General features: G+C 47.5%; 1 long non-coding RNA gene across 5 annotated transcripts in view; it reads left to right on the plus strand.

Annotated features, from left to right (window-relative positions):
- Positions 1-23,316, plus strand: part of LOC146822647 (uncharacterized) — a 332,500-nt gene that overhangs the window by 89,428 nt on the left and 219,756 nt on the right. The gene's annotated exons all lie outside the window — the stretch shown is intronic.

Here is a 23,316-nt window from a genome sequence, read left to right on the forward strand (position 1 = left end):
CCCCGGCCAAAATTAACACATATTTCAACACGAACACAGCTCTATGCCCATGATGCAACACGGAGGGTGCGGATTTCCGTCATATGATGTGGGTCTGCCCCAAGCTGGGGACGTATTAGGAGGAGGTGGTTTCGCTATTGTATGACGTAACTGAGAGGGAGATAGAACCCGCTATAGGCCCTTGCTTGCTACACTGGTTTCCCCACACATTCAAGACCAAGATCACTAGCACATTTTTGGATTTGGGCATTCTTCTGGCTAAAAGAGACATTACAGCACACTGGAAGTCTAGGTGGGCCCCAGCGTACAGAGGTGGAGGGCCGAACTCCTTAAGTGGGCGGAATGTGAGGGCACAGTTAGATTACAGCTAGCTAGCCGAGCGAAAGCGACAAAGCCTTGGAAGCTGCGAGGGCCTGTGAACCAATGGTTATTTTACTGAAAGCCCCGGACGCTGATCTGGATGTGAACTCTACGGCTGGTGACCTGACTATTTCGCCCTGACCAGGGTGCATTCCATACCTGGCTGTCTGCACCTATCATATCCCTAATTGTACCTACCGCTGTTGGTGCAGGATTCCATTGTGTGCATCCCATGTTTCCTGTTTTGCGAATGTTTGTGCCCTATTTTGCTGCTCTTACAACGACTGTTTTGTGTGACACGCCGGGGAGGGGGGAGGGGTAAAAGGGTGGGGAGTTTAGGATCGTTTTGTTATCTTTTGTTGTGTGGCTATGGCATTGCTCTTATGCCTCTCATTGTTCATTGATTATTGATGTGTTGTTCCTTCATCATTCACTTGGTTGTCACCGGGTGCTATCATCTTAGGGACAGGCACGCAAATATGCTATCTGCGAATCTGTAAATTGCATTTGGTTGTGATCAGAGACTGCTATTGACTAATGGTACAAAAGGGGGTGGTGATGGACGGAGCATCAGAACCAATCAAACACTCACACCCAGTCAACAGATCTGGGTTTGATCCATCACCGTTCTTTAGCCCACTCTGCCACCCCAGTTCAGACATGGCCATATGCAAATCAGTCTGACCCTGTGCCTCATGGGAACAGTCCAGCCCGAACTGCCAAGCCATGCCTTCCCTGGACCGGAAACAAGCTTCCTAGGACCGGTTTCTGGCATTTCAGCCGTCTTCAGCCAGGCTTGCTTGAATCCAGTGGCAAAGTGAGCAAGGGACTCACGTCTGAGCATACCCTGCCAACTTATGGCGAACAAAGCGGTACAAAAGGGGGTGGTGATGGACGGAGCATCAGAACCACTCAAACACTCACACCCAGTCAACAGATCTGGGTTTGATCCATCACCGTTCTTTAGCCCACTCTGCCACCCCAGTTCAGACATGGCCATATGCAAATCAGTCTGACCCTGTGCCTCATGGGAACAGTCCAGCCCGAACTGCCAAGCCATGCCTTCCCTGGACCGGAAACAAGCTTCCTAGGACCGGTTTCTGGCATTTCAGCCGTCTTCAGCCAGGCTTGCTTGAATCCAGTGGCAAAGTGAGCAAGGGACTCACGTCTGAGCATACCCTGCCAACTTATGGCGAACAAAGCGGTACAAAAGGGGGTGGTGATGGACGGAGCATCAGAACCAATCAAACACTCACACCCAGTCAACAGATCTGGGTTTGATCCATCACCGTTCTTTAGCCCACTCTGCCACCCCAGTTCAGACATGGCCATATGCAAATCAGTCTGACCCTGTGCCTCATGGGAACAGTCCAGCCCGAACTGCCAAGCCATGCCTTCCCTGGACCGGAAACAAGCTTCCTAGGACCGGTTTCTGGCATTTCAGCCGTCTTCAGCCAGGCTTGCTTGAATCCAGTGGCAAAGTGAGCAAGGGACTCACGTCTGAGCATACCCTGCCAACTTATGGCGAACAAAGCGGTACAAAAGGGGGTGGTGATGGATGGAGCATCAGAACCAATCAAACACTCACACCCAGTCAACAGATCTGGGTTTGATCCATCACCGTTCTTTAGCCCACTCTGCCACCCCAGTTCAGACATGGCCATATGCAAATCAGTCTGACCCTGTGCCTCACGGTCCTAGGAAGCTTGTTTCCGGTCCAGGGAGGGCATGGCTTGGCAGTTCGGGCTGGACTGTTCCCATGAGGCACAGGGTCAGACTGATTTGCATATGGCCATGTCTGAACTGGGGTGGCAGAGTGGGCTAAAGAACGGTGATGGATCAAACCCAGATCTGTTGACTGGGTGTGAGTGTTTGATTGGTTCTGATGCTCCGTCCATCACCACCCCCTTTTGTACCGCTTTGTTCGCCATAAGTTGGCAGGGTATGCTCAGACGTGAGTCCCTTGCTCACTTTGCCACTGGATTCAAGCAAGCCTGGCTGAAGACAGCTGAAATGCCAGAAATCGGTCCTAGGAAGCTTGTTTCCGGTCCAGGGAGGGCATGGCTTGGCAGTTCGGGCTGGACTGTTCCCATGAGGCACAGGGTCAGACTGATTTGCATATGGCCATGTCTGAACTGGGGTGGCAGAGTGGGCTAAAGAACGGTGATGGATCAAACCCAGATCTGTTGACTGGGTGTGAGTGTTTGATTGGTTCTGATGCTCCGTCCATCACCACCCCCTTTTGTACCGCTTTGTTCGCCATAAGCTGGCAGGGTATGCTCAGACGTGAGTCCCTTGCTCACTTTGCCACTGGATTCAAGCAAGCCTGGCTGAAGACAGCTGAAATGCCAGAAACCGGTCCTAGGAAGCTTGTTTCCGGTCCAGGGAGGGCATGGCTTGGCAGTTCGGGCTGGACTGTTCCCATGAGGCACAGGGTCAGACTGATTTGCATATGGCCATGTCTGAACTGGGGTGGCAGAGTGGGCTAAAGAACGGTGATGGATCAAACCCAGATCTGTTGACTGGGTGTGAGTGTTTGATTGGTTCTGATGCTCCGTCCATCACCACCCCCTTTTGTACCGCTTTGTTCGCCATAAGTTGGCAGGGTATGCTCAGACGTGAGTCCCTTGCTCACTTTGCCACTGGATTCAAGCAAGCCTGGCTGAAGACAGCTGAAATGCCAGAAACCGGTCCTAGGAAGCTTGTTTCCGGTCCAGGGAGGGCATGGCTTGGCAGTTCGGGCTGGACTGTTCCCATGAGGCACAGGGTCAGACTGATTTGCATATGGCCATGTCTGAACTGGGGTGGCAGAGTGGGCTAAAGAACGGTGATGGATCAAACCCAGATCTGTTGACTGGGTGTGAGTGTTTGATTGGTTCTGATGCTCCGTCCATCACCACCCCCTTTTGTACCGCTTTGTTCGCCATAAGTTGGCAGGGTATGCTCAGACGTGAGTCCCTTGCTCACTTTGCCACTGGATTCAAGCAAGCCTGGCTGAAGACAGCTGAAATGCCAGAAACCGGTCCTAGGAAGCTTGTTTCCGGTCCAGGGAGGGCATGGCTTGGCAGTTCGGGCTGGACTGTTCCCATGAGGCACAGGGTCAGACTGATTTGCATATGGCCATGTCTGAACTGGGGTGGCAGAGTGGGCTAAAGAACGGTGATGGATCAAACCCAGATCTGTTGACTGGGTGTGAGTGTTTGATTGGTTCTGATGCTCCGTCCATCACCACCCCCTTTTGTACCGCTTTGTTCGCCATAAGTTGGCAGGGTATGCTCAGACGTGAGTCCCTTGCTCACTTTGCCACTGGATTCAAGCAAGCCTGGCTGAAGACAGCTGAAATGCCAGAAACCGGTCCTAGGAAGCTTGTTTCCGGTCCAGGGAGGGCATGGCTTGGCAGTTCGGGCTGGACTGTTCCCATGAGGCACAGGGTCAGACTGATTTGCATATGGCCATGTCTGAACTGGGGTGGCAGAGTGGGCTAAAGAACGGTGATGGATCAAACCCAGATCTGTTGACTGGGTGTGAGTGTTTGATTGGTTCTGATGCTCCGTCCATCACCACCCCCTTTTGTACCGCTTTGTCCGCCATAAGTTGGCACGGTATGCTCAGACGTGAGTCCCTTGCTCACTTTGCCACTGGATTCAAGCAAGCCTGGCTGAAGACAGCTGAAATGCCAGAAACCGGTCCTAGGAAGCTTGTTTCCGGTCCAGGGAGGGCATGGCTTGGCAGTTCGGGCTGGACTGTTCCCATGAGGCACAGGGTCAGACTGATTTGCATATGGCCATGTCTGAACTGGGGTGGCAGAGTGGGCTAAAGAACGGTGATGGATCAAACCCAGATCTGTTGACTGGGTGTGAGTGTTTGATTGGTTCTGATGCTCCGTCCATCACCACCCCCTTTTGTACCGCTTTGTTCGCCATAAGTTGGCAGGGTATGCTCAAACGTGAGTCCCTTGCTCACTTTGCCACTGGATTCAAGCAAGCCTGGCTGAAGACAGCTGAAATGCCAGAAACCGGTCCTAGGAAGCTTGTTTCCGGTCCAGGGAGGGCATGGCTTGGCAGTTCGGGCTGGACTGTTCCCATGAGGCACAGGGTCAGACTGATTTGCATATGGCCATGTCTGAACTGGGGTGGCAGAGTGGGCTAAAGAACGGTGATGGATCAAACCCAGATCTGTTGACTGGGTGTGAGTGTTTGATTGGTTCTGATGCTCCGTCCATCACCACCCCCTTTTGTACCGCTTTGTTCGCCATAAGTTGGCAGGGTATGCTCAGACGTGAGTCCCTTGCTCACTTTGCCACTGGATTCAAGCAAGCCTGGCTGAAGACAGCTGAAATGCCAGAAACCGGTCCTAGGAAGCTTGTTTCCGGTCCAGGGAGGGCATGGCTTGGCAGTTCGGGCTGGACTGTTCCCATGAGGCACAGGGTCAGACTGATTTGCATATGGCCATGTCTGAACTGGGGTGGCAGAGTGGGCTAAAGAACGGTGATGGATCAAACCCAGATCTGTTGACTGGGTGTGAGTGTTTGATTGGTTCTGATGCTCCGTCCATCACCACCCCCTTTTGTACCGCTTTGTTCGCCATAAGTTGGCAGGGTATGCTCAGACGTGAGTCCCTTGCTCACTTTGCCACTGGATTCAAGCAAGCCTGGCTGAAGACAGCTGAAATGCCAGAAACCGGTCCTAGGAAGCTTGTTTCCGGTCCAGGGAGGGCATGGCTTGGCAGTTCGGGCTGGACTGTTCCCATGAGGCACAGGGTCAGACTGATTTGCATATGGCCATGTCTGAACTGGGGTGGCAGAGTGGGCTAAAGAACGGTGATGGATCAAACCCAGATCTGTTGACTGGGTGTGAGTGTTTGATTGGTTCTGATGCTCCGTCCATCACCACCCCCTTTTGTACCGCTTTGTTCGCCATAAGTTGGCAGGGTATGCTCAGACGTGAGTCCCTTGCTCACTTTGCCACTGGATTCAAGCAAGCCTGGCTGAAGACAGCTGAAATGCCAGAAACCGGTCCTAGGAAGCTTGTTTCCGGTCCAGGGAGGGCATGACTTGGCAGTTCGGGCTGGACTGTTCCCATGAGGCACAGGGTCAGACTGATTTGCATATGGCCATGTCTGAACTGGGGTGGCAGAGTGGGCTAAAGAACGGTGATGGATCAAACCCAGATCTGTTGACTGGGTGTGAGTGTTTGATTGGTTCTGATGCTCCGTCCATCACCACCCCCTTTTGTACCGCTTTGTTCGCCATAAGTTGGCAGGGTATGCTCAGACGTGAGTCCCTTGCTCACTTTGCCACTGGATTCAAGCAAGCCTGGCTGAAGACAGCTGAAATGCCAGAAACCGGTCCTAGGAAGCTTGTTTCCGGTCCAGGGAGGGCATGGCTTGGCAGTTCGGGCTGGACTGTTCCCATGAGGCACAGGGTCAGACTGATTTGCATATGGCCATGTCTGAACTGGGGTGGCAGAGTGGGCTAAAGAACGGTGATGGATCAAACCCAGATCTGTTGACTGGGTGTGAGTGTTTGATTGGTTCTGATGCTCCGTCCATCACCACCCCCTTTTGTACCGCTATTTACTAATGGGCTCCTGTTAGCCTTTGTGTCCTGAGTGCGTTTGGAAATAATAAAAATATATATTTTTTTTAAAACATCATCATCCATTTAATGGCTATCCGCCTTTTGGCAAGCACTAATCTTAATTGGAGGAACCTCCGAGTAAGTTTCTTGGTTTTCGGCTTGGGAAGAAGCCCAAGTAGCACCCCCTCACATCCCGTGACACCGTCCAACCTGTGACCTTCTGCAGACATTCTATCACTTGCCCCCAATAAAGCGTCAGTTCAGAACAGTCTCAGGTCATGTGAAGAAAGTGGGCATCTCCATATCTGCATCTTGGACAGCAGGAGGATCGGTCCCGAAATATTTTATGGAGCACTCTGGGGGTTAAGTAAGTTTGGTGTACTACGTTATACTGGGTAAGTTTAATTCTGGCATTAGAGCTGATCTGTTTGACCCCCTCATGAACTCTCCTCCACTCTGCCTCTGTCAGGGGCTCCTCCAGTAATGCATCCCATTTAACCTGGACAGGAAGAGGACCATCAGGGAGGTCCTCCATGAGTGCCCTATAAATATGGGATACCAGCCTGCGCCCTCCCGTCAGAGTAGTTATTGCTTGCAGGGTTACCGTGACTTTCGGTTCCTGTGGAAATGTCGGCCACAGCTCGTGAGCCACAGCCGAGATTTTTGCATACTGTAAATAGTGCCCTCTGCCCAGCTCAAATGCATTTTCTGCCTCTTCCCTCGTCAGGAACTGTTGGGATGCGTAAATGTCCCCCATCACCAGGCATCCTCCCTCTGTCCATTTGCCAATTGACATGTTTTGTCTAATTTTTTTGAAGGGCTGCCATAACTGGGCTTTGGGCACATAAGGGGTTCTTTTTATTACTGTTTTAACTGCTATTTCCCATACTGCCGCCACGTGTCGAACGACATACGGGAAATGTTTCGGGACCCCAGCCCCCTGCATCAGGAGCTCAGGGAGCACAACCTCATGGTGCGTGCCCGCCAACAGCCTCTTCTCCCAATTGTCCTGAGTATCCAGCCAATGTACCGCATGTTGAAGCTGTGATGCCATATAGTAAAACCCCAGTCTAGGCACTTCGAGTCCCCTCCGCTCCCATTGTCTCTGCAGTGTGTCTAATTTGACTCGTTTCCTCTTTGATCCCTACAGTAGCTCCCCCAGTAGACGTTCCAACTGCTTGAAATATGTATGTGGGATCCAGTAAAGCGAGTTTTGCATGACATACAGGCAACGTGTTCGCCATAAGTTGTGGGTATGCTCAGACGTGAGTCCCTTGCTCACTTTGCCACTGGATTCAAGCAAGCCTGGCTGAAGACGGCTGAAATGACAGAAACCGGTCCTAGGAAGCTTGTTTCCGGTCCAGGGAAGACATGGCTTGGCAGTTCGGGCTGGACTGTTCCCATGAGGCACAGGGTCATACTGATTTGCATATGGCCATGTCTGAACTGGGGTGGCAGAGTGGGCTAAAGAACGGTGATGGATTAAACCCAGATCAGTTGACTGGGGGTGAGTGCTTGCAATGTTCAACACTCCGTCCATCATTTCCTTTGGTTTTTGCTTTGTTCGCCATAAGTTGGCAGGGTATGCTCAGACGTGAGTCCCTTGCTCACTTTGCCACTGGATTCAAGCAAGCCTGGCTGAAGACGGCTGAAATGCCAGAAACCGGTCCTAGGAAGCTTGTTTCCGGTCCAGGGAAGACATGGCTTGGCAGTTCGGACTGGACTGTTCCCATGAGGCACAGGGTCAGACTGATTTGCATATGGCCATGTCTGAACTGGGGTGGCAGAGTGGGCTAAAGAACGGTGATGGATTAAACCCAGATCAGTTGACTGGGGGTGAGTGCTTGCAATTTTCAACGCTCCGTCCATCATTTCCTTTGGTTTTAACGTGGTATGATCATCATCTTGGAAATTGCTACCCTACCCATCAATGACAATGGGAGCTCCTTCCAGAAAGCAACAAATCTCTGGATGCCTGCCACGCACCTCCCTATGTTGCCCTCCAGGAAGGCCGGTTGCATGTGTATTAACTTGATCCCATGGTATCGCACCTCATCAGTCACCCATCACATCCCCACCTGTGGCAGCTCTTGCTCCTCCCTTCCAGCCAGAATTCCCATAGGAAAGAGTTTAAACATTCCTGGGTTGAGTCCCAGGCCCGACACCTTCCCAAACCCCATTAACTCCGTAGTAAGCATGTTTACCGCTTCTTCAGGGCGATGGATATATACTAACGTGTCATCTGCATACATAGGCACCACATGGTTGGTGTCCCCCAACTGGATGCCCCACCGCCCCATTCGCACCCTGAGGGTGATCGCTAAGGGTTCCATTGCGATAGCGAATAATAGCGGGGACAGGGGGCATCCCTGTCAGGTGCCTCTCTGTAGCATAAAACTATCCGACACCTGACCACGTAGACGAACCCTGGCTGTGGGTCTAGTATACAAGGTTTTTATCCACGTAATATATTGGTCGCCTAGTCCCATCTTGTGGAGCACCGGCCACATAAAACTCCATTCCACAGAGTCAAAGACCTGTTGGATGTCCAGCAAGCCATGTGCCCAGTTTTCTGTTTCCAAGTGTGGCGCATGCCAAACATGTGCCAGTCTGCGTAAGTTATGGGTAGTATTCCATCCTGGGATAAACCCGGCCTGGTCCAGATGGATCAGCCGGGGCATGTACGGTTATAATCGAGCCGCCAGAATTCCGCTTAACATTTTTGCATCAATGTTTAGGAGAGAAATGGGCCTGTAGGACCCTATGGTGAGGTGGTCCCTGTCCGGCTTAGGGATCATAGACACCGTTGCTTTCAGCATAGTTTTAGGGAGTTCCCCACGGTCCAAGGCTTTGTTATAGACCTCGAGGACATGTGTAACCAGTTGTGGGGCAAATTGTTTATAGAACTCAGCTGGCAGGCCATCACTCCCAGGGCATCGCTCCGATCTTAGCTTTTTAATGGACGCAAGCACTTCCTCCCTCAAAATTGGTGTCCCCAGCACCTCTGAGTCCTCCTCCCCCAAAGTGGGGAGCGTCAGGCCCTCGAGGAATTCCCTTAATGAGTGCGTGCAAACCAGAGAGTCAGTATCACATGTATTTTTTAAATAAGTCGCGAGTTCCTGCAGAATCGCACCCTGGGTATGTACCATGGTTCCGTCACCGGCTCTCAGATGTGGAATGGGCATGTGCTCTGTTTCTGTCCATAGCAAATGCGCTAGGAGCGCCCGATCTATCCCCCTCCATGTGCAATCTATGCCTATATGTGGGGTACATGAATTTTTCAAGCCGTGTCCACGCCTCTAATAGCTCCCCCTGAACTTGTGTCCGATCAGCCAGCTCTGTGGGTGTCTTATTCTCAATATTATCTGGTGTCTTAAGTTGCTTTTCCAGGATCGTGATTTAATTGCTCAACTGTCTGCTTACTCCATATGTGGTCCTCATGCATACCCCCCGTAGGACCACCTTCATGGCCTCCCACTCTGTGGACATATGAGTTGTTGACCCCCAGATATCAGTAAAGTAATGCCTTAATGCCTCTTCAATAGTGTGGCAAAATGGGATGTCGGTGAGAGCCTCCGCCCTGAGTCACCAGAGTGGAATGACCGGACGACCAGGCCCGCTTTTCAGGGTGAGTAGTAGCGGTGCGTGCTCCGAGAGGTATCTGGCCAAATATGATATTCCCTCCATATTAGCTGACAAACCAACTGTTGAGCAACAATGATATATGCGGGAAGACCTGTGAGCCGCTGGGGTGTAACGAGAGAATTCTTTTTTTGCTGGGTGAAGGGCCCTATATTCGTCTATGAGTTGCATGCCCTGCATTATCGTAACTAGGGATCTAAACATGCGAGGCTTGGTGTTCACTCTGGGAGGCTCCCTTACTAGCATAGCACCAATGTATGGAGTTGCTGCTTTTAGGAGCGTCGGGAAGAAGTCTGGGCAATCCTATTTAGGAGCATACACATTGATTATGCAAATTTCCGTGCCCTCCAATTTCCCATGCAGGATAACAAACCTCCCCTCCGGGTTCAGAACATGGTGTAAGTGTTGGAAAGGGATCCCAGGTGCCACCCACACCAGAGCCCCCCGCGTGAAGCCCCAGTACAAAGTAGCATATAACTGACTCCTCCATCTTTTTCGTATGCTCCAGAGGGTGTTCGCCCAGATGTGCGCCTCCTGCAGCCCAGCAATCGCTATTTTATATCTCCTCAGAAATGCAGGGATGTTGTGCTTTTATTCACTATTTCCACTTAAATCTTTAAAATGTATATCTATCCACTGATTGAATTTTGTCTTGTTTTGGTGTCAAATGATTTATAAAATGTTGCTCTATTTTCCTAAATTGGTGTGGGATGTTTCTTGTGTTGTGTTTTCACTTTATTACAGTTTGAATTGCTGCATAAACACTTTACACATTGCACCTAAGTTAATCCTCACTGCTCGTATGACAAGATACCAGAGGATTGAGCACATGATAATTTGGAATTTGCTCATGACTTAATTCTGACAGAAATTGTGGCTGCTGCTTGAGTAGGGTTTCATACCCCCTTCAACCAATGCCCAATTTCCAACGACCTTTGATCACACAGTCCTCGAGTATCACAGCCCCCATGCCTCTCAGGTACACACTTGGCATGCCACAACTAGGACGAGGAAACACTGGACCATGGGCAGACTGTAGCAATCCATCTCACAAGACCAAGATTCATGACACTCTAAAATCACATACTTATTCCAAGCAAGCTAAAATGCATCTTAAGTCATAGCTGCATAACTTTTTAATATGTATATATGCATGTATGAATGTGTTCATCTATGTATTGATATATGTATTTATTTATATATATATATATATATATTTATATACATACACATATATATTTCTACAACTTACATCCTCAGTGTGTTTGTCATAAAACCTTCTCCCACAATACACTTTAAACCTTTGATGCAAAATTGAGCTTGACCTACTTCAGAATGATTTCTCTCCTTCCTTTCTTAAGTGACCCTTTCCTTACCTACCAACCTCTGTGTGCCTTCAATTTTGAAGTATACCCTCCTCTCAGTCTCATGCCTGTCTGTCTGCATCTCTCTTATTGTAATTCTGAAAATGTCTCTCACCTCATTTCGTAAACCACAACATCTCCTACTTTAAAATCCTACACCTACAGCCAAATAATGCATAACCTCTGCCATCCTACTTCTCTCACCAACCATTTGCCTGAAACCACACTTTAATCTACCACAAAGAAACTGGAGTAAATGCATAGGTTTCCCCCTTGAGAGCACATGACTAATCCCACTAACCAACAATACCACTGGATTAACCACTAACCTTGGGTTTCGTAGTAGCGTGCTACTCACCGTAAACCACTTCAATGCCTTGCCGGTGGTATTAAGTGTTATATAAATGTACTTTTAATTAAATATACAATTTCCATAATTTGATATTGTTTAATTATGATACCCTTTTTCTGAACAACAATTTCCCCAATAAATATTGAAACATTTAGAAGAGGGATGTTTTGGGAGCTTATCACTTTATCTCTGTTTTGAGTGAAAAATGTGATTATGAGGGCTTGATCATGTGTTCATAGTCCCCACGAAAAATCCTACTGAGATTGCCTAAAAAATAGGAAAGTCTTATTTCAGTGGAGTTAAACATTAAACCTTATCAGCATAAAGGAATAAGGGCCTGATTTATAGTTTAGTGAATTGGATACTCTATCACAAACGTGATGGATAGCACATCCTTAGTGTTACGAGTGCATTATAGCCTATGACACTTGTAATATGGCGGACAGAATATCTGCCATGGTTGTGATGGAATATCCCATTCACCAACTCTACATCAGGCCATAACCTTCTAATAAAACTGTGCAAGATAAGCCTAGCAATTGTGGATAATACTGATTTGTCTAGGTGAATATTGCTGTGTTTGATAATTAAACACATCTTCTGATGTTAACTGCAACCATTGACGGAGGATCATGTGGCAACCAATATGTGGCCAGTATAAAACAATCATTTATGCCAAATATACATTACATGCCCCAAAAGTAGAAAAACCATAGCTGGTTGAAGACCTTCTCAACATCAATACATGAGGGAAAATTCAAAAATGCTACTCTTACACTACTCCCTAAAAAACCTACAGTTGACCCAAATGTGTGAACAAATTATGCAGCTCCATCAAGCCTCTCAACTATTGCCAAAATAGCACAAGGATGTTACTACTTAACTTTCTGACTATTTAGAAACAAACAACTTCCTCAGGGTCATGCAAGAAGGCTTCCAACTTGGCACTGGACAGAAGCAGCCTTAAAAAATACCAGGGAAGAACTTCTTTCTGCCATGTACAATGATCAATGATGCATCAATTTCACCTGTCTTTTGCCTTCGACAATCGAGATCACAACACCCTCCTCTCCCAACTCAAGACCACATTTGTGATAGGTGGCATTGTGCTGCAATGGTTTATTTTCATTGCTCTCACACCGCAGAGACCAGGTAAAACCTGCAACTTTGCTACCTAAAATCATGCATGTGGTATATGGTTGCCCAAATGATCCTCCGTCTCGCTGGCTTTCTTCAAGACCTCCATAGATAGCACATCTTAAGAGCCACAACATAGGCAACCAGATAAATGTGGACGAAATCCAAAATAATTTTTGGATTCTGAAAGAGCCTGATATCAGAAGTAAAGTACTTGACTGCTCCCAACAAGTTTATAAAAGGATGACAGGCAACTGGCACTTTAAGAATGGTGCAACCACTGAGGTCTTACTCATAGGCACTGAAAACCCTGATTATATTACTTCAATGAGGTCTTGCTCCCTGGGCAGTGCTCGCACCCCCTGAATCTTTGTCAGGAAAGTGGGTCTTTCTTCAATACTAAACTCTCTTTCTCCTCTCACATAACTCTCCAAGCAAAAGCATGTCCTTCGAATACCACTACATCCTTCAAACAACTAATGACTGAATCACGATCATAAAAGTAGTCTCTCTCTCTATCTTTCAAATTAAGTATTCGGGGGGGCTCCCAGCAAAAGCTCGAGTAAGCTACACAGAGCACAATACTTTGCTGCCTCACTAATCTATGGATTAAAAGCTTTAGGATTGCTCCACTGTCTCCTCATCAAAGATGTAATTTCAGAATTCTCTGACTCGTACAAAGCCTTGACCAACACTATCCAAACTACCTGTCAGACTAATTTATCCCAAACCAACCAGTCACCTAACGTTGATCTCTCAGAACCGTCTCACATTGCTTCCATCAAGATTAACTTGGTTTGGGAGAAGGTTTGTGCACTGCCAGGGCCCCTCCATTTGGATCTCCCTTCCACTATTTGTGCACAATGTTACTTACATCAGATATTTGGAAAGAGGATGGATCCTGAATAATGTTTCCTTCCTTCAATTCTCACCTCCAGGCATTTGTTCCTGATTGACTTGGCCCTCCATTTGACTCGCCCACTTCCCCTTGATGTACCAATGCTCTGTAGTGCCGGAAATCACTGCAAACCTTATGGAACTTTTCAGAAAATAAAGGAAGAATATTCCTATTACACATATACATTATTCCTTACATTGATGTATCAGACTCCTAAACAATTATTTTTGCTCAGTCTTCACAAATGTGGATGTGACATAACTTATCCTATTTGCTAACCTTTTGACATAAATTTTGCATCTGCAGGTATTATTTAATTGGATAGTGAGATTAGCAATGTATAGGATCTTTCCATTTATTGAGGAAAGATCTCCATACCTGACTGAAGTCAAGACAAATAAATAGCAGTGGTAAAAAACAATTCTAGAACAATTTGGTGATTTTCAATAACATTTTACTTAGAAAAACCTCATAAGTTAAATCTGAAAAGAAAATGAATAAATGGCTTTATAGGTAACCATTTCTCAAATAACCCAGTAAAAGTGCGGCTGCAGAGGGTTGGGGCTTGGGGCAGAAGCACAGTCTAGCTGCCACCCTCCTCCAGCACCATGGACAGCCGCAACCTCGCAACAGGCAGCCTGCCCACCACAAGCACACCCTGCTGCCATCTATCACCTGCTTACAACAGGTTGAATCACAATGATAAAACTCCCCGAATCAGGGAAACCCTGTTATTATATGCCTGGTAGGTTATTCCTCATTTCAAAGAGATAAATCTGTGTCCCTCAATAACTCAACCGGAGATATCGCCACGAAGCTTTAATTATGGTCCCGGCTTCCTCCTCTCAGGATTAGGATAGAACACATAATAAGGCTCCCACATGGAAGCGGACTGTCAGTCGATATTCATTTGCACTGTGGAAGCTGTCCGTGAGGGATAGCTTGCTTTGTGGGAATCAGAGAAACAGACAACAACTCTTGTAGCTCTGCATGCTCCCTCCGAATGCCCGTCATTCAATGTGCCACTTTGTTCAGCTTTGAAAACCTCTGTTTTTAATAGGCAGGAGTTACAATATAGGCATTTTAGGGGTTCTGCTATTCTACGCAGGCCTCTGAATGTGCCTTGTTTGCAAGGTTTTGGAGAACGAATCTTGCCTTTTGAATATTAATTAGGCAGAATTTTTGCACATCCTTTCAACCCGCTACTTTGTGTTGTATCGGATTGAGACTTTTGGCACAATACAGAAGATTGTCTTGGTCACATCTTAAATGGTGTACGTGACAGTGCTCTGATGCAACTTTATCAATGATGCATTCAACTCTTAGTGAATCTTCCATGTCATCACTCCTCTCATGAATCAATGACAAAAAGGAATAAACAAGAACCTTTGAAGATTTTATTGAGTTTTAAGAAATGTATTTATTTATGAAGCGTTTTGACACCAGGCAGCTTCATGGCGCTGAGGTGGCAACCAGGCAGCTTCATGGCGCTGAGATGGCAAACTGAAGAAATCCTGGCCGTGAGAAAAGCAGAAGAGGAGTGTTTTATGACGCTCTTGAAGGCCATCGAGTTTTTCAATTTTCTTATCTCCAAAGGGAGTTTGCTCCACAGACCGACACATGGATCGACCCATGGATCTAAACTCTGTTTGTTTTCGGGACACGAAACTGCAGCAACATGGAGGATCACACAAGGCGCCCTGGCACGGACTCACAGGTCACACTTTTCTTGTCCTTAAAATACACATGACAAGAGGCGCATCATCGGTCTGCTAATAGACTGTGTGTATGTGATCTAGTGTGGATTTCCAAAAACGTAGTTTTTTTAAAACACATTCTTCCACATATAAATATTTATCACTGCCCTGCCTTGGATGCCATTGTGTGTTTATCCTGCATTGAGCTGAAATGATATAAAAGCTTTTTAACAAGACAATTTTAAATCAAAGCATTTTAAAACAACAATATGCCTTTAGAAAACATCCGTGATGCACACTAAGCACACACTGCTGCCAGAAAGCCTTTTTTGTGTGTAACAAAACGGAACTTTCGCAAATCATGTATCCAGACCTTATCTCCTTAGTGTAAGCTGTCACTGACAGCTGACTTAATCAGTTCAAGTCTAATCGCCTGACATAAGAGCATGGAGTGGAAAAGACTTCAGAAATGAGTTTGCATGCACTCTTAGGGCCTGATTGCGAGTTGGGTGGTCCATCAGACCACCGAACCCATGGTTGAGGTGCAGTAGCGGTCATAGACAGTCGCACCAGTGATCTGACCACCGTATTACAAGTACAGTGGTCGGACAGTTTTGGGACTGCCGCAACCACAAGGGTACCGCGTTCCCTCGGAGAGGCGCAGCCATTTGTGGCAGCAATATGCTTGGCGGGGCCGCTGTGACACCGCCGAGCATATTATGAATTATTCCAACACCAGCCTTTTCATGGCGGTGATCCAGCCATGAAAAGGCTGTCTGTGGGGGCCTCACAGGGTCCCTCGGTGCCCCTGTGCACTGGGATGCATGCAGGGGAATACATGGTGTCGCATACATGTCCAGTTCCTGCAAGGTATGACTAAGCAGTCTATACTATGCAGGAACTTGTTTTGCGGTTCCCATTGTGGTGTCTTTTTCGAAGGCACCACCATGGGAATGCCAAAGGACTGCCCACCAGACCAGGAAAAAACTTCTAATCTGTTGGGCGGTCGACTTTGGCGGTGCGTGAGCGGGGTGGTAGTGTGCCGCCCGTTCCGCACATCCAAAGTCGTAATCAGCCCCTTAGTCACTTCAGGAAATGACAGCTGATAGACCTGGCATCCTTAGTATGGTTTCATCTGTTTTATAGCCTCTACCTTCTGTATTTTTGACTGTGTGCTGGGCTACGTTTTTGCTGGTTTATGTGCTCTGGGCACTTTACTACTGCTGATCAGTGCTAACGTGCAAGTGCTCCCTTTGTACATTGTAATTATGATTGGTTTTTAAAGAGTGGCATATCTGATTTACTGGTAAGTCCCTAGTAAAGGGCACTGTCTGTGCCTAGGGCCTGTAAATCAAATGCTACTAGTGAGCCTGTAGCACTGGTTGTGCCACCCACCTGAGTAGCCCTGTAAACTTGTCTCAGGCCTGCCATTGCAGTGTCTGTGAGTGCAGTTGTAAATTGCCATGTTGACCTGGTAAGTGCACCCACTTGTCAGGCCCTAACCTTCACTTATACTACATGTAAGGCACCCCTAAGGCAGGCCTAAGGTACCCCCATATCCAGGGCACGGTGTATGTGAAAGGTAAGACATATACTGGTGTGGTTTACATGTCCATTTAGTTAAATACTGCCAATTGGTTTTTAACTAGTTCAAGGACTAGCTCTCCCACAGGCTATCATTGGAGCTGAATCGTAACAAATTATAAGTGTAACTTTCAATTGGGAACGAGATTTGGAGCTTGGGCTCTCTGAGTTCCAAAATTATAAACATCTTTTAGTGAAGATAGTTTTTTAACTATGTGTTTGAAAATGCCACTTTTAGAGAGTGGGCATTTTCTTGTTTAACCATCCTGTGCCTCTTCCTGCCTGTGGAATCAATGTCTGGTTTAGATTGACAGGGGCTGGTTTGTGCATTAACTCTAAACAACTACACAAAGGGAGTTGAGGTGTGCTCTGCATATCCTGATGGCCCATCACCAGGATGATGGGCCTTCCTGAGCTAGACTGGTGAAAGGAGCTGTCACCTGCACCTGAAAAGGGCTGTGCCTGGCCTCTCAATGCTGTCTCCACCCCCTTGGAGTGTGTCTAGAGCCAAGACCAGACAGGACAAGAACTTGTGCAGTACAAAGACAATCCTTTGAAGAATGCATACTTCAAAGGCCAAAAGGATTATAATTATTGAACCTAAAACCCCATCTGTTTAGAACACTTCTGGATCAAGAGGAGACTCTGCCAAGGAGAAGGGCTGTAGGGCTGTGAGGAGTAATGCCCCTTTGCTGTGTGTTTCTTTGTTGGGTTGGCCTGCAGTTTCTGCTTCTGCTTTAGAGAGGAAAAGGACTGGACTTTGCTTTTCATCCTGCTTGTGAAGTTTCCCCAATGGCTTGTGTGTACCTGCCTCCTTTTGGAAGTCCCAGGCTCATCAAAGACTTCATCTGCAACATGACTGAACTCCACTGCTGTGGGTTCTGACCTGCCCTATGTTCTAGGCCCTTGGAGGTTGTTCCTGCTGCAAAGACCTGCTTGAAATCATCAAAATCGACGCATCACCCTTCCAGTGCCTGTTTTTCTGACGCAGCATCGCCATGTGGGTGAAATTTCCATGCACAGATGCCGTGCGGCCAAAAAATTGACGCGGCGTCTGTCATTGTTACGTTGACGAGCATGAGCGAGGTAAATCTTATTCCAGACCATGTCCTGGCAGGATTTCTCAATGCAGACAGTTACGGATGGCCATTACCACCCGTGTTGAGAAACCTTCCATTCGCGTTGAGGAAACTGCCACTCGAGAAGAACATCTACTTGAGCGGCAGAAAGAAGCAGTGCCCTCTTGTGCTGCGCATGATGCCATTCATGCTGATTTTCCAGTGCGGGACAAACACCCAGTACTAAAAATAAGCACGAACGGCACAACCTAATGCACTCTGCCGTTTGCGGAACTCCACAGAGAGAACAACGTTTTTGGGTCACTTCGTGGAGTTCCACTTAGTAGAACTCTTCATACTCCACCAAGGCCTACACAACGCATCTCCTACAGTGAACTTCACACTGCAAGCCTTCAAGGATGACAAAGCAGGACCTCACATCGCAAGCCGCATCGGGGCCTCATTGTAACTGCCGATGTGCGTTGCATCTCTGACGCAGGACCCCGCATCGCCGCATGCAGCTTCTCAGAACAGCCCCTGTGTAACTTACTCTCGACGCAGGATCACACAACGCTCCACACTCAGGATTTAAGGTACTTTGTTTAGGGGGCCTATGTGGTCCATATATCCTGCTTGTGCTTTATCGTGATAAGCCTGTACATGTGACTTTGTCTCAGTCCAGCACAACCAGATAGCCACAGTTGATGCTTTGTGCTTTTAAGCAATATTTTCACCAAAATCTTATAAAATTCACATCTCTGGGTCTACCGATTGGATTTTTGTTGTTTTGATCCCAAATAATTTATTAAATATTACTCTATTTTTCTAACTTGATCTGGAATTTTTCTTGAGCTGTGCTTTCTCTTGATAAATGTCTGAAATGCTGCATAAATATTTAACACATTGCCCTTAACTTAAGCCGGAATGCTTTGTGCCAAGCTTCCTGAGGGTTAAGCAAAGGTTAATTTGGCGTTTGCTAATGACTTCACCCAGACAGAAATTGGAGTTGTTGGTTGGGAAGGGTTTCCTCCTTACTCAGTAACTCCATTTCCTACACTAAGCTATATTGCTTATCAGTGTAAAAATACCCTTGCATCTACTGCTAATGGTGTGTTTAAAAATGAATTCAAATGTATGGTCCACTATGTAAAAGCTGTCTCAAATGGCCATTGCACAGCCAAAGTAGTGTCATTGAGGAGTTATGGTAAGGACAACTAAACATATGTAAACATTACCCTTTGATGTGCAGTTAAACAAGGTATCTTCCAAGTGCCTTGCTAACCCCCTGAACAAACCCCATCTGCAGATATAAGCATGCTCATTCTTGGTTTGTTTGTTTTACATTTAGAATCAAAGAACTACTGGGAATACCATCTGGTGTTAAGCCTTTTTTCACATATGCTGGTTCTGCTCCAGATGTTCTAAATAAAATTAGCAAATTTAAATCTATTTATGGCATTCAGGGGCATGGAGATTTTGTTTGTGCTGATTGTTTTTTTTTTTTGGACACCTCTTCTATAATACTGTTGACATAAATATTGTTTCTGGCCAAATTGTATCTATGGTTTGGTGTTTGTTTACAATAAATATGCAGAGCCATATATCTTCCATTATACAAAGGTGTCTTTTATACAATATGAGTAATTCTGCAAGAATTTCAATTAAACACAAGGTGAGAATAGATTACATGTAACAATGACTTTTAAATTAATAATAAAATGATTATAGGGTTACACTGCTTTTCTCGCACATGTTGAGTCAGTCAGAAGAAACGAGTTATTTTTCCAGCTAATAACTAAAACATCCTCCAACATTTTATTGAGTGCATGTGATGTTAGCATGACACAAGTTACATATATATATGTGAAAGTGTTTATATTGATTCGAAAATTATTTTTATTTATGGGTGTTTAAAGTACTGTAACTATTATGATGCCAATGTAAATTACTGGGCCTCAGGCTGCTTGCACTGATACACATTCTAAAGTTGCCGTATACAATGTGGCTTTAAATATTGAATAAACAAGTTTACTATATGCATGTTTGTCTTCTGTATTTTCCTTTTCATAGAATATGCTGTTGCTTTCTTGCAATGAATAACATTTATTTACTTGTATGCGTCAGGAGGAAGTCATGTGTCAGGATGTTCTCGTATGTGGCAATATTCAAGATCTTTTGCTTAGGCCTGTTATAAATTCAATATATTTAAGTGCTGCAAAGCTGTTTCCTTCCTAATATGTATGCAAAATTGGTGTCCCTAAATGTTACTTATTTTATGTATCATGTTTTCATGAATACACTTCGTTGTTGTCACTATTGCTTCATTTCACAACATGCAAAGTTTGTACTTTTTCGCTGTCTGAAACCAACAAAATGTGGCTTTTGTGGGACATGTGGCAACACATTTCCTTGCTTTTTGAACTGAACAGTTACTATGTCAGTTTGTTTTTTGATTTTACATTCATGACTTTTTGCTTGATTTCTAGAAGGCTGAATCCATGTTATCCTGTTTGCAAACGTATACATAGAAACTACAGTAGACTGTCTTCAGTTTACACTTAGGCCTTTTGGCTCTTACCTCGGTGGCAGACTTCAAATCGGTCTGCCTGCTGAATTATATTTAGACTCTCCCTTGACATGCGAACTTAGTAGATTTATTTTAGTTCTTTTCTGAACTATATTTTGGTTTATGCTAATTCCATTATGTTATGCGGTTGGTGGCTTTATTTGTAGGCTTTATTGGTGCAGATTTAAATAAGACTAACTACTTTTTGCCTTTTCTAATGATTCTTAATTTTAATAAACATTTACGGAGTTTACTTTGAATTTTATTTTGTCCTGCAAAGGCCTTCTTTATTTGTACAAGGGCCTCCCTGTCCTCTGGGACTCACATGGCCCGATCCTTTCATTTATTCGTGTAAAGCGCTGACATATGTACGAAAATATTGTTATTACTGAGTTTAGAAAATATGCTATTTCCAGCCCACATTGTTTGTTTAATGTAATATCTGAGTCAAGTCAAGTCAAATAGCTTTATTTCGATATCAATATCATAAAAGCATCAAACAATTCATCAGTATGAAAAGGAGAAAAATACAATCTATTAAAATTGATAAAATATGACAATAAAATATTTTAAAACAGTCGAAGTATGAAGCTATTTCCTCCTAGTTTGAAAATTTAATTTCTGATTGGAGTGTTAAAATCTATAAAACAGAGGAGCCTAGCGCGCAACCAAGATGGCCGCGTAGGTGCGAAGCTCCCGAGGACCTCCGCGACCTCCTGAATTAATCCTGATTATGACGTGGGTGATAAGGCTGGTAAATTGATTGCGTGGTTGGACAAAAAGGAGAGAGCGAGTCGTGTGGTTCCGTTGATCGAGAGGACGGATGGGGTGTGTGTCACCGAGCCGGACGCCATTGTCTCCTGCTTCGCGGATTATTTCCGCGAGGTGTATTCCCCGGTCTCTCCCTGCTCGGAGGAGGATTCCCATGCCCTGCTTCGGGACATCGCGCTGCCCTCCCTTTCGGTGGAGGACAGGGATTCGCTGGACGCTCCTCCCACCTCGGACGAAATTGCCCTTGCTATCCGCTCGGTCGCATCTGGCAAGGCCATGGGCCCCAATGGCATCCCTATCGAGCTGTATAAGCTGCGACCGGATGTACTGGCGCCCCACCTGCGCGCGATGTTCCTGGCGGCCCGCTCGCGGGGTTCCCTTCCGCCGGACCAGCGTCTGGCTACGATCGTGGTGATCCACAAGGAGGGGAGGCCCCGTGAGCGGGTCACATCCTATAGGCCTATCTCGCTCTTGAATGCGGAGCCCAAAATCCTCGCCAAGGTGCTGGCCAACCGGCTGGTCGGCGTGGTGGGCGACTTGGTCCACCAAGACCAGTCCGGCTTCATACCCCATCGTAACACGGCCCTTAATCTGCGACGCTTGCACGGGGTGCTCGCGCGTGTCCCGTTCGTGCGGGAGCCGGCCATCTTGGCGTCCTTGGACGCCACCATGGCGTTTGATACGCTCGAGTGGCCATACATTTGGGCGATGCTGGCGAAGTTTGGCTTCGGACCGGGCTTCATCGGCTGGGTCAAGTTGTTGTATTCCGGCCCATTGGCGCAGGTGGTGGTGAATGGACGAGTTTCGGCTCCATTCGCACTGGGACGGGGCACGCGACAGGGTTGCCCCCTGTCGCCCCTCCTGTTTGCACTGGCCCTGGAGCCCCTGGCGGAGTGGCTGCGGTGGCACCCTTCCATCCGCGGTCTCCGCTGGACCCCCGAGCATGAGGACCGTGTGTCCCTCTACGCTGATGATATCCTTCTATATCTCGCCTCCCCGCGTAAATCACTGATCGTCCTAGTTGATGTCTTTCGCTCATTCGGTCGCAACTCAGGCCTCGTCATCAACTGGGCGAAATCCTGTGTATATGTGCTTGCCGGGGAGGCTCCGGTCCTTCCAAGGGACTGTCCGATCCAGATTGCCTCCCAGGGGTTTCGGTACCTGGGTATATATATTACTCTGGACCCGGAGGCCCGCTACGAGCGGAATTTGCTGCCCCCCCTCCAGCGCTTGAAGGAGGACGTGGTGCGTTGGCGGCGTCTGCCGCTTTCGCCGCTCGGCCGAGCGGCCTTGTTTAAGATGATGTCGTTGCCGCGCTTTCTGTACGCTCTCCAGAACACTATGGACTTGGTCCCGGCGCGCTACTTCCGGGAGGTGGAGAGTTTGCAGCGTCGCCTGTTCTGGGACGGGAGGCCACGTATTGCCTTGGCCAAATTGACGCTCCCGTGGTACGATGGGGGGGTTGCCCTCCCGGATATTAAACGGTATTACTGGGCCTCCCAGCTAGCTGCGATTAATCATGGCCTTTACGGGCCCGCCCTGAACCCGGCATTTGAAATGGACAAGACGCTCCTGCCCGGTGGCGACTACAATCGAGCGCTCTACTCTGGCGCGCCGGACCCTCGCCTGACGGGACCGACGCGTGTCATGGTGCGTGTATGGCACGCGGCTAACGCAGCTATGGGGTGGAAGGACCGTTTGACCCGGGCGTCACCGCTATATGCGAGGTTGGGCTCCCTGTGGACCTCGAAGGGCTTCGAGAAGTGGGACACGATCGGCATCAGCACAGTGGGAGATCTCTGGACGAGGGGGGGATTCAAAACTTTCGAGACGCTGCAGACGGAGTTTCAGTTGCAAGGCAGTGAGTGCTTTCGGTACTTACAAGTCCGCCACGCGCTGGGCTCCGTCTTCCCGGATGTCGCGTCCATTCCGGAGTCTTCCCCCCTGGAGGACAGAGTGCTGGATGGCCATGTGCCAGACAGCACGATCTCCCTTATATATAAAAAACTGATCAACGACCGATCGGGCCTGCTGACTGGCCTCCGCGAGGCCTGGGTTGCCGATGGGCTGGAGTTGGACGACGAGGACTGGATTTCCGCGGTGGCCTCTCCGAAGGAGGTGGCCATCCCGGCTCGCCTTCGATTCGTCCAGCTTAAGATCCTCCACCGGGTTTACGTGACGGGGCCAAGGCTTCTACGTATGGGCTTTGCTGAGGATGGAGTGTGTAAGCGTGGCTGTGGTGCTTTGGCAACTTTCTTGCATATTCTGTGGGAATGCCCAAAGGTGGAGCGATTCTGGCGTGGTGTGCA

The sequence above is a fragment of the Triturus cristatus genome, chromosome 5_2 (assembly GCF_964204655.1).
Source record: "Triturus cristatus chromosome 5_2, aTriCri1.1, whole genome shotgun sequence".
Classification (NCBI taxonomy): Eukaryota; Metazoa; Chordata; class Amphibia; order Caudata; family Salamandridae; genus Triturus; species Triturus cristatus.